Consider the following 11,579-nt stretch of genomic DNA (forward strand, 5'->3'; position numbering starts at 1 on the left):
TTGCAAGACGAATTAAACACGCGCCAGCCAGCAATAGCAGCAATAACAACGCCCCCAGACCCCCAAAAAAAAAAAAAGCTCCACTTCTCAAGCACATGTACGAACTGGTGAAAACAGGAATTTATACAAATGAAAAAAAAAGTCAACAAACAAACCAGCGATGTGGGAATACCCTAAACAGAATTGAAAATAATATAAATTAAATTATTTTTTTTATGCTTATTAGATTTATTTGTATATTGTTTGTATTTGTATGAGAGTTCTAATCAAACCAAATATTAATACTAATTTTTGTTTATAATGTTAAGATATAAATGTAGAATTATGCCAGATTTCTAGAATTAGTAAAATAATTACAATTATAATAATATTGGTATAATAATATGATCATAATTTGATATTATATATATTATAAACCTAAATTTATGATTTATGGATATTTTTAAATTCATTTTTAAAATTATGTATATAAAGTAAATTAAAATGTATAAAAAATTAATATTAATAAAGACAATTATAATTAACTCTAATCTAAAAATGAAAAAAGAAAAAGAAAATAAAAATTTATTAATAAATAATTAATATATTAAATAAATAAATAAATTTAATATTTTTACATAATTTAGTGAGTTCTGACTAAAATAATATAGAATAATACAAGTTTAATTTTTAGCCTCTACAGCCTTCAATAGTGTTACATACGATACATGCCCAGTTAGAGAAGTGTATAGGTTATTTAATAGGGCCCATCACGTGTCGCGTTGTCTTGATAGAAATCAGAAACACGAACGGCTTCACGAATTTATTCCTTAACAAGTAAGAAAACTCTAGTCGAGAGTGCTCGACTAGATACTACCCTGAACCCAACAAATAAAAATGCCTATTTAGTATGACTGAAATTTCAGTTTCGATGTATTTAAAAATATAAATAAAATACCAAACTCATTTAATAAAATATAAAAATATTTTGAAACAATTAAAAAAGTTAACATCAGTTGCATCGATCGGGAGCCGAACCACGACTTCTCGATCGAGCGTCATGCAGCTAACACACTAGGCCACCTCACTCTTGCCAGTGATGCTGGCAAAACTCAAACAGATTCACTGCTGCAGCGCCATCTACCAAAACTAAACGAAACTAACTGCTGATGTGATTCTAAGAATCTGCTAGAATAACCAAACTATTAAAAACGCACATAAAATATAGTTAAAATTTCAATTTCGGTGGATTTAAAAATATAAATTAAATAGAAAACTCATTTATGAAAATATAAAAATATTTTGAAACAATTAAAAAAAATTAACATCAGTTGCATCGATCGGGATTCGAACCGCGACTTCTCGATCGAGCGTCGTGCAGCTAACACACTACGCCACCCCACTCCTGCTAGTGGCGCTGGCAAAACTCAAATAGATTCACTGCTGCTGCGCCATCTACCAAAACTAAACGAAAGTAACAGCTGATGTGATTCAACGAATGTTTCTAGAAGAAGTTTGAATGTATGTGTGCACACGCATACGATGCTGTTGTAGCTGCTGCACGTGCGTTTGTTAATTGGCCAAATATTTCATTATTTTTTATTAATTTTTGACTGAACGGAATTTAATGAAACTTTCAGCATATGATCTACATATTATATTGAATATTTGAGAAATTTAAAAAAAAGAAAAATCATTTACAATTAACTTTAGTGGCACCTGATTTGAACTTGAATGTTTTTACTCGATAAAAACATAACGGGATGATTTATCGAATTATAAAAGCAAACTTGACGTCCGCGCTGTATATACGGTTATTTTTAAAAAAAATTCAAGTCTCTAGCTCTTATATCTTCGGAAATCGACGCGTTCAAACATACGGACAGACGGACAGACGGACAGACGGACGGACGGACAGACGGACAGACGGACAGACAGACAGACGGACAGGGCCAAATCGACTCAGCTCGTCGCCCTGATCAAGAATATATATACTTTGTGGGGTCTGCCACGCCTCCTTCTGCCTGTTACATACATTTCAACAAAACCATTATACCCTGATTTCCCATTTTCAATGGGTTCAGGGTATAATAAAAATTCCTTAGCCAGTTGTAATAAAATTTACATTTAAAAAGCACATTCTACAAAATGTTTCTATATTTTAAATTTATTATTAGCTTTCAAATGTGACAGAATGGAATTATTGTAAATAGTTTTACTCTTGTTTGGTCAGCGAAAAGAAAATAATTTTAAAATTTTAAATTAATTTAATTTAATAAAAAAAATTTTAAGCAAATGCTGCAATTTATTTATTTATTTATTGTTTTTTTTTTTTTTTTTTGGCAGTGGCATGGCTATCAACAAATTATATTTTATATAAACAAAATAAAATCCACGACACGCGTCCACACACATATATGTATGTTTGTTTGTGTGTGTCCGTCCTCTGTCATCGCTTGCCAAAATAGTGTCAGCCTTGCGGCGTGACAGGCAGCGCGATGTACGGCTATCAATAGATGTCCGGCGGATATTTTTAGACGTGTCAGCGTCTCGCGCATGTAACAATAACAATATCAATAATCATAACAAAAATAACTCGAATTGTACTTGGGTACCGGTTTTTCCAGCATGTGCCGGAGTTCAAATTTCTGTTTGGTTGGCTTTTGATATTTTATAAGATTTCATTTTTTGTTAATTTCTTTGGCACTGCAAGGCACTTATACACGCGCAATGTCAAGGTCTCCCTCTCTTTCTCACTCTTCTCTCTCTCTCACTCTCTGCCTCTATCTTTATCTCTATCTCCATGAACTGCCCGAAAATAAAGTGCCCAGGTGCTAGGAAGCTAGATGAGAGACACGCGCCGAAACTTTGTGCAAATACTACATGTGCTTGTGAATGTGTATGTGTATGACCACATAAATCACACATATGTGTGTCAGTGGCATCTGTGGCCCCCCGCAACTTGGTTGGCGTCAATGCGTGCCCTGATAACGTCGACATGATAACCCTCGGCAAGTAAAACACGAATTTGAGCAAATTTCCCAGGTGCTGTTGAAATTAAATACGCCTAATCGCGGAATTGGCATAGCTCATTTTATGTGATATGAAAAAAAAATTTAACTGCAAAAACAATGAAAAATGGTTTTAGCGTTAACGACCGCTATGCGCATAGCAGTTAGCTTTTGACAGCTTGCGCATATGTATGTGTCTCTTAAACTAGAGACTCAGCTTTAGCGTAGACTAACCAATGCTGCTTGGGTAAGCAGCTTATGCTAAGCAGTGAACGCAAGCAGTGTACACAAGCAGTGCAGCGCTCTTGATAACGAACTTTCAAATTTAAGCGGGAAGAGTAGCTACATAAAATATAATTTACAAATAAAAAATAGATAAAGATAATTCACATACAAAAATAATCTTTATCGGTAGGTATTCTAATTTATATATCTATGTTAAATATACCTCATTATCGCAAGATTTTTAAACATAGTAAGTGATATACCCACAAGTCTGTGTAGATTCAGTTAGATGTTATATAACACAATTCATTAAAATTGAAAACAAAAATTTGAAATAGTATTTTAATTTGAACAATTTTGTATATCCCCAATATTAAATAAATGCTTATATTTTACGAAATGCTAAAGACTTTCATATTAGCATAAGCCATACAATTTTTTATAGTGAAGTCATGTTTTATAATCATAATTCAATTTAATCATAATCTATCTTATTTCAGTGTTTCCTAGACGGCGCATAACAAATTCAATTTGCAACATTTCAATAAGCAAATGCTAACTACTTACAGCGCGGCTCCCGATCCCAGTCCCAGTCCCATTTCCAGTCCCAGTTCAGTTCCAGTTTCAGCTGCTGCAGCTTCAGTTTCTCTGCAAATTGAGCCTTTGCCAACGACACCCAACAAACTACGAATTGTGCCCAAAGCGCCAAGCGCCAAACTAGAAACAACAACAAAAACAAGACAGAAAAAAAAAACTAATCAAAGCAGAACTCATTAAGCATAGTAAATAATTATGCTATTGTAATAAAATGGTAAAGCCGAAACCGAAAATCGCCAGCGCAATCGAATTAAACAGCCAATGGCCCAAAGGCGCTGCCCAAGCGCTGCAAAACAAATTGCCAGGGAAATCCCAATACCCTAGAAGAGCAGAGCAATGGGCTGGCAAAGGGTGAGGGCGAGGCAGAGTGAGATGGAGAGATACCCTAAAGATCGACCAGGTTGCAAGTTAGTTTTCATCGATAGCGAATTTATTATGCAAAGCAGAAGCGGTAAAAGATCAAAGCGCAGCGATAGCAGATAACACGCAAATATATATACATATATATATATATCTGTATATATGTATATAGTTACAGGCATCAGCGATCGATGAAGAGGCCAGCCAGATGACTGAGGACTGAGGCGGCCCTTTCTGGCCGCACAAATAGATTAGTTTCACATGGCATGGGCATGAGCCGGGGTTTTAGGGCGCCATATTGCACACTGGGCCCGCCGCTGGCCGCCGGCCGCAGCAGAAGTTATGAAAAATTAATAATAATGTCGAATCGATTGATTTCAGCGAGTGCACCACCAGCTCGCACCACCAGCTAGCACCACCTAGACGGCTGGTCGTCCTCCGTTTGGATCGAATTGACTTGGTCAAGTTTTATCGCCCACGGCGCCTCTTTGGACCACTCAACAACCAGCCGCGATTGTTCTCTCGCTCTTGCTCTCTCTCTCTCTCCCTCTTACTGCCTCTTGCGTGTGTGTGTAACTGTAACTAAATACGAGACTTATGAAACTGCTAAACATCGCAACGAAACTCACAATACTCTCAAATTTTATTTTAATTATTAATTAAAAATAGTGCAGAATCTGTACAATTTACAATTTAATAAAACAAAAATTTGAATGTAAATTAATTTAATAATTCATTAAGAAAATAATACTGAAATATATTTACTTGCAAATTAAAATATCTAATAATTTCTGATAATATTATGTTGATAATATTAAAAATTTAATGATAAAATTATGTTGGTAATATTAAATAATATTATTAAATAATTAATTAAGTAATATTAAATAATATTAAATTCGCGTATATATGTATATAATATTTAAAACATTTTGTATATTGCATATTATATGTTTATTTAATAAATGCACATCATTACGTTTTTTTTTTTTAATTTTTTTTTTAATTTTTTTAATTTCTTATACATTATTTGTAGTTATAAGTCTATTAGGTTAATAATTAGAACAAAAAATGAATCAGTATCTCAATTATATTAAATTGAATAAATAAACCTATTAAAATTCAAAGATAAAATTTTACCAGCATTTATTTGAATTAAAATCTAAGCATTTGATTAACATGTATTTAAATAAAATATATTTGAATTTTTACTAGTTATTATAAACTTAAATGTTTCTTTCTTGTATTTTATTTAAATAGAATTTCGTAATTCTTTTAAAAACTCCTTAGGTTGGAGCTTAATTATTTTGTAGCCTAATTAAATATAATATTAAAATTTATTATAAGATACTATTTTGACAGTCCGAGCTAAAAATTGATTTTTTTTTTTTTTAATATATTAATTATTTATTAATTTTCAGTCTATAATAATAAGTCGTGCTGTGATATCCAAAGAACAAATTTCTTTCCATATTAAAAACTGTTGTATAGAAATTTTTATAAATATTTGTTTAAGTTGTTGATCTTGCATTAAAAAGAGTGTTTAAGGTCCTTTACTTATACCACATATACTGCATATATTATTTTTATTTATTTTTTTTATATATTTCTGTGCATATATTTATATTTTTATTTATATATATTATAAACATTCTTGAGCTGCTCTACTTTCCCGTCTCTTTATTAGCGTTACATACTTGGTGAACTAGCCAAGCAACCCTTGGCGAGGCTTGAGCTTTTGGTGCGCAGATTTAGCGCCGCAAGCAAAAGTCGTACATTTTCATCACTCGGCTAGCAAATGGTACCAGAATGTGAACCAGAACCAGACGCAGATCCTGGGCCCTGGCTGCGTCTGTCGTCATTGTCTGGCCAAAAACTTTTATGGTCTAGCCGTTTGTTTGGCCTGTCTGGCTCTCTGGCTGTCCGGCTGTCTCACTCTCTGGTCTGTCCGGTCCGTTTGGGCCGGGTGATGCATTTTTCATGACCAGTTTGTACGATTTCCGCAACGCAATGCGCCGCATTTTCATGTAATTCAATTCGGGATTCTCTTCGACGGTTTTGTGGGCGCATTGAACCGGCAATTTTACAATTCTATTGGCAGCCGAGTGTGTTAGGGCGGGGAGGGGGCATCCCCCCATCGGGCCCACCGCTGCGACGAGCGTTAACATGAGCTAATGAAATACGACATTTACCTCGTGCGCTCGTATTTATAGGCGTGGGATAGCTCTTGGCCCCGGCCTGCCCACAACTGGAGCAGTGAGCGGGTGGGGCAGGCGTTGATATCTGACGAGTTTTACGATGCAGCTCGTCACACTCACACACACATACACACAGAGGCTTAGATCAATTATTTGAAGGCTGTCATCGGTGGCATCAAAGCCTTAGCCATGGCGCGTGCTGCCTGACTTCCGCTCCATGTCTGACCCAAAAGCGAGAAGAACGGCGACAATGAGACCTCAAGCCCGCTCCTAGTTAATATGCACGTTGTCTACTGATTGCTGGCTGGTAGTTAGATACACAGTTCAACGTGTTTGACTCACCGCACGTAGCCGGGCCTCCAGTGGCTCCTCGCGCTGCGCCACGCGACTAGTTCAAAGGGCGACCGTTCGATTCGGATGTGATTTGGTTGCCCAAATGACTCATCATCATTCCAGATGCATCAAATCAATAGCAAGCCATTAGTAAAGGTAAATTTTTATATGTTTTAGTGGACTGTGAAGATCTTGGCTAGGAAATTGTTGCATTTCGATTGGGTTCTTAATTTGTTAGGATATTTCAGTGAAAGGGTTTTGCAATGTTCTTTTGTTGGTTTTCTCTTATTTAAAGGTGCCTATGGGGTTTAATTTTGTATAATGACACGGATTTTGTTATGAAGTGTCAAGATAATTAATTGTATGAAATTCAATATATTTCACAGTTCAAGATTAACTTGGCTTATATTATATCATTATATCATTAATATGTAGAATTATATACTTTATCTAGTCTTTAATCATATTCCTAACAATAAAATTATAATTATTTAACTCAACTCTCTATCAAACCAAAGAAATAATATTCTAATCAGCTTAGCCTTCTAGATCATTGATCGAGATCATTTGCCCTAATTTTATTTTTGGCATTTTTAAATCCGTTTCAGCATGGTATATTATATCGTTGTCCGTAAAATGATTAACAATCACATTAGAGCTAGACTGGCACCGTTTCTAAGCTAATTCACATATTCATCATAAATTTTTTGCCAATTAGTTCTATTACTTTGAAAAAGAATACTAAGAAACAATAAGACTGGAAATGGACATCAGGTCCACATTCAATAACCCCATTATCTGCAGCCAATTACAATTTTAATTTGTATTCAATCGATTGCCTTCGCTGTCTTACACCTAAATGTGTTCGATATATGCGTTGATTCGTTGATTTGGCTAATTAAATATGCATTGCATATAGCATCGATGCGATATGCACGATTTGTTTATGTTCGATTCGTAATATGCTAATTTGCTGTCGTCGCGACGGGCATTTCATGAAAGTCCAACATTAACCATTAAATTGACCGATAGCTGAAATTCTAAGACACGAGTCCTGTTTTCCAGTCATTGACTGCGGTTTTATGTTACTTTGAATGCGCTCAATAGTCGTATATAGAGTGGATGTCGTGCCTCCTCCAATGGGTCAGATTCATAAATTATGAGACAAACGTTTGACGAATTTTGTTTTGTTTTTTTTATTTTTTTTATCATTAATGATGAAATATAAAAAACAACAACAATAAATAAAAAAAAAAATATATATATATATATATGTATATAAAATTAATGTAATATAAAATATGTATAAAAAAAATTATTATCTATTTAATATACATATAATAATAATAATAATTAATATTATTATTAATATATATAAATATAATTTTAATTATGCCGTAAACCAAATTACAACTGTTCTCTAAGCAAGTAAAAGTACCTATCTTTGCATATATATTTACCTATTATTTACAGTCGTATTATTAATTGTTAATTGATAGATATCTTAAAAGAAACTAATATTAATACACCTGTCTGCCTTTACTATTGATTTATAGCACATTATGTATTGATATACTGCAAACCCGGCTTGCACCTTCCAGCGCCATTTTAATTGGCTAATTAGGCGCAATTAAAAGTCCGCATTAATACGAAAATAACTCACACGCGCGCACACACACAGCCACACACACACTCGCAGACGCATACACTCACACGCACGCAGCAGCTGCGTTGTCCCATTGGCTCTCACATAAGTCGGCTGTCTATTGTGGTGGAAAGCGAAATCAAAAGCAAAAGCAAAACAACGAAACTGTAAATAGTTTTTTTCTTCTCTCTCTTAACGGAGCTTAACGAGCGCTGACCAATCAGCGAGTCGCAGCAGAGCAACAACAACACACACATACACAACAAAGCGCTGGGCCTGCACAGAGTTGCCAACTCATCTGAAAGCTGCGGCCCATGTATTGGTTAGCACGGAAATGCAAATAAAATAAAAAGGAATTATTCATATATAGTATAACTAATCGGCGATTTGATCAATTAATTCACCTAAGCAAATACAAGTAAATATTTTAGGCTTACTGCAGTCCGCGGGCCTGGATATGCAAACTTAATTGATTTATGGCTAATTTGAATAGATTACCAGCTAATGAGTTACGAGAGCCGGCAACACATACACCGAAAGCCACATAGATTCATTTGAGTAGTGTGCGTGTGTGTATGTGAGTTTAGGTGTAGAAAGGGGCGTCATCAAATGACATGCGCTCTCTCTGTATTGGTCAGTTGGCTGTGTGTGCGTGCCGCTGACTACCTGAGCCAGATCAGATGGTTACACTGCTATGAAAAGTGTAGTTACATGTGAAATTTTGAAATTAATTGAAAAATTGAGTAAAGGAATTTCTGTAAGGAATTATTTAATAATTTGTGCAGTTTATGTGAACTAACTGAATTTCATTTTATTGATTATTAAAAAAATTAAATTATATATGTAGATAAGTTATGTTTTAAAATATATACATACACAAATAAATAAAGTATTTTCGGACATGTAGCTGTGTTTTAATCTGTTCTTCTATTCATGTAGATTTTATTATCATCTGTATTTATTATTTTTTATTATAAAATTAAAAAAAATAAATAAATAAAATAAAAAATAGTCTGTATATTTAAGAGTTATAGAGTTTTTACAGGCTTTATTTTTCTTTTAATTTTAACTTTCATAAATATAATATTATTTCAGTGTTTTGGCATTGTCTTTTTATCCTATCTCGCTTTCCGACCTTTCATATTTTTCATTTATCGCTCATCATTTATCATTTTTCTTCATATCGCTCCCTCTCCCGTCAGTTTTTTTTTACTCAAATATTCCATATTCTTTTACCTTTTAAGTAGTCTTCAACTTCCCCAATTCGCTCAGTGCACGATCGCTGATCGCATTGGGTGAGCCGCACCAATACAAACGCATTGAGCGCTGCCTGCGCTTGTGTGCGAGCTCTTGAGCTGAAACTGAACGAAAGCTACCTTACCTGTTTCGAAATCAAGTTTGTTGCTTCTGTGTCGCTCCGGTGATCCGCACAGAAAGGTGCTCGCGCGCATTCTACTCGGTTGTCCCCACAGAGCAGCGTTTTGTAAGCCAGGCTGATCGGATTTTCTATAGCCAGTAAGGCACAATAACAGTAACGACTCAAAGCCGTCGGAAGTTCACAGTTATCGTCGTCATCGTAATCGTTATCGGCGCGTCGGCGGGAACTATCGGTCTATCGTTGGATATTTCATAACCCAAGTGTCGAAGTTCATAAAGTGATGTGGCCCAAGATTTGCGAATAATTCTATACGCTTTGCGCCTCAGAGAAACCCCATAAATCTTGTCGGGCCACAGATCCAATCAAAACCCATGAATATGCAATCATTGAAATACTTCAAAACAACAACAGAAAATCAATAAAAAATAAATAAAGAATTACAAATTAAATACATAGTTTATTGTGCAAACGAAAAGAAGAAGAAGAAAAAAAAAAAATAACATTTAAAAGTTGAGATCTTTATGCATAAAATTTCAATTGTAATTGAAATGTAAATTATTGAATGTAGCAACAGCAAGTTCGCTCAAGTGCCAAACATTGTGCAAAACGAAAATTCAAATCAAAAGATTTATCAAATAATAATTTATGCAGTAAAACAAAAAACAAAACCAAACCAAACAAAAGCGTTCAGCAAATACATTTAAACAATAAAATAAAAAGCAAACGTTATATGCTGTGTCCTCTGCTGCTCTACCCAATGGATATCGCAAATTAAATCTTTCGAGAAAAGGTAAGGGCCCAAGGTCTCAGTTAAAGCTCGCACCGACACCCGCACCCGTACGCATATATATAAATTTATATGTATATATATATATATATATAGGAAAACGAAAAATCGAAAACGCGATTTACCAATTTCATTATTAACTTTGATAGAAATCAAATAACAAAATACTTAAAAAGCCAGTCAACAGTTGCGCACAATCACAGAGCAAATGTAGCCACAACAAAAGTCAACTCACACACACACACATGTGGATACACAAACACACACACACATGATCATATGCACACTGACGTATCTCGGCGTTCTTCATTTCATTCAATGACTTTTTGGTGGTCCCTATTCAAACAACTCCAAACAAATCAAGCACCGACTCGATGGCACTCCAAACGTCAACTCGAACAAATTTTTTTTTTTCAACTCTGATAAGTTCACTTGACAATGAGTTGCAACTAAGCCAGGCCAACCAAAGCCAGTCAAAGCCATGTCTAAAGCAAAGCCGGGCCCCAAAAAATCCAAAGACACACACACACATGCTAAGAGACAGAATAAGAAGAAGAAGAAGAAGCTGGCCGCAGCCGGTAGTGAATATTGAAGCACAACATTGAAATTCATTTACAAAACTAATTTCAATTGTTGCATTTTAAAGAATATTTGAATAGACGAGCATATCGAGATTTCTTCTTGGCGCCACCTAAAGGGCCATCCAGCATTTTTTCACATGCGTAATGCCACGGAAAGTGATAGTGGTGAAGGTATGAGGTCTGATGTATAGGAAAATGTGAAATCTTATAGAAGAGAAAAGAAGTAGATGATGAACAAGAAAAGATTTTACAAACGCATTTCTAAGTGTTATATAATTTTAATATTTATTTACATTCACCTAAATTGACTTTGGGATAAGTACTTTCATTTCCTTATATGATCGGATCCCTTGCACTTATTACAATCAAAGTTTAAGGTAGAACTGAATAATGCTCAGCAAGGATACTATCCTAATCCTAATAATCATATGAAAGATCAGATAGATAAAATATATTTTAATCAAATCAGAAATTACATTTAATAC

This window comes from Drosophila mojavensis, unplaced genomic scaffold, assembly GCF_018153725.1.
Source record: "Drosophila mojavensis isolate 15081-1352.22 unplaced genomic scaffold, ASM1815372v1 contig_16, whole genome shotgun sequence".
NCBI classification, from domain to species: Eukaryota; Metazoa; Arthropoda; class Insecta; order Diptera; family Drosophilidae; genus Drosophila; species Drosophila mojavensis.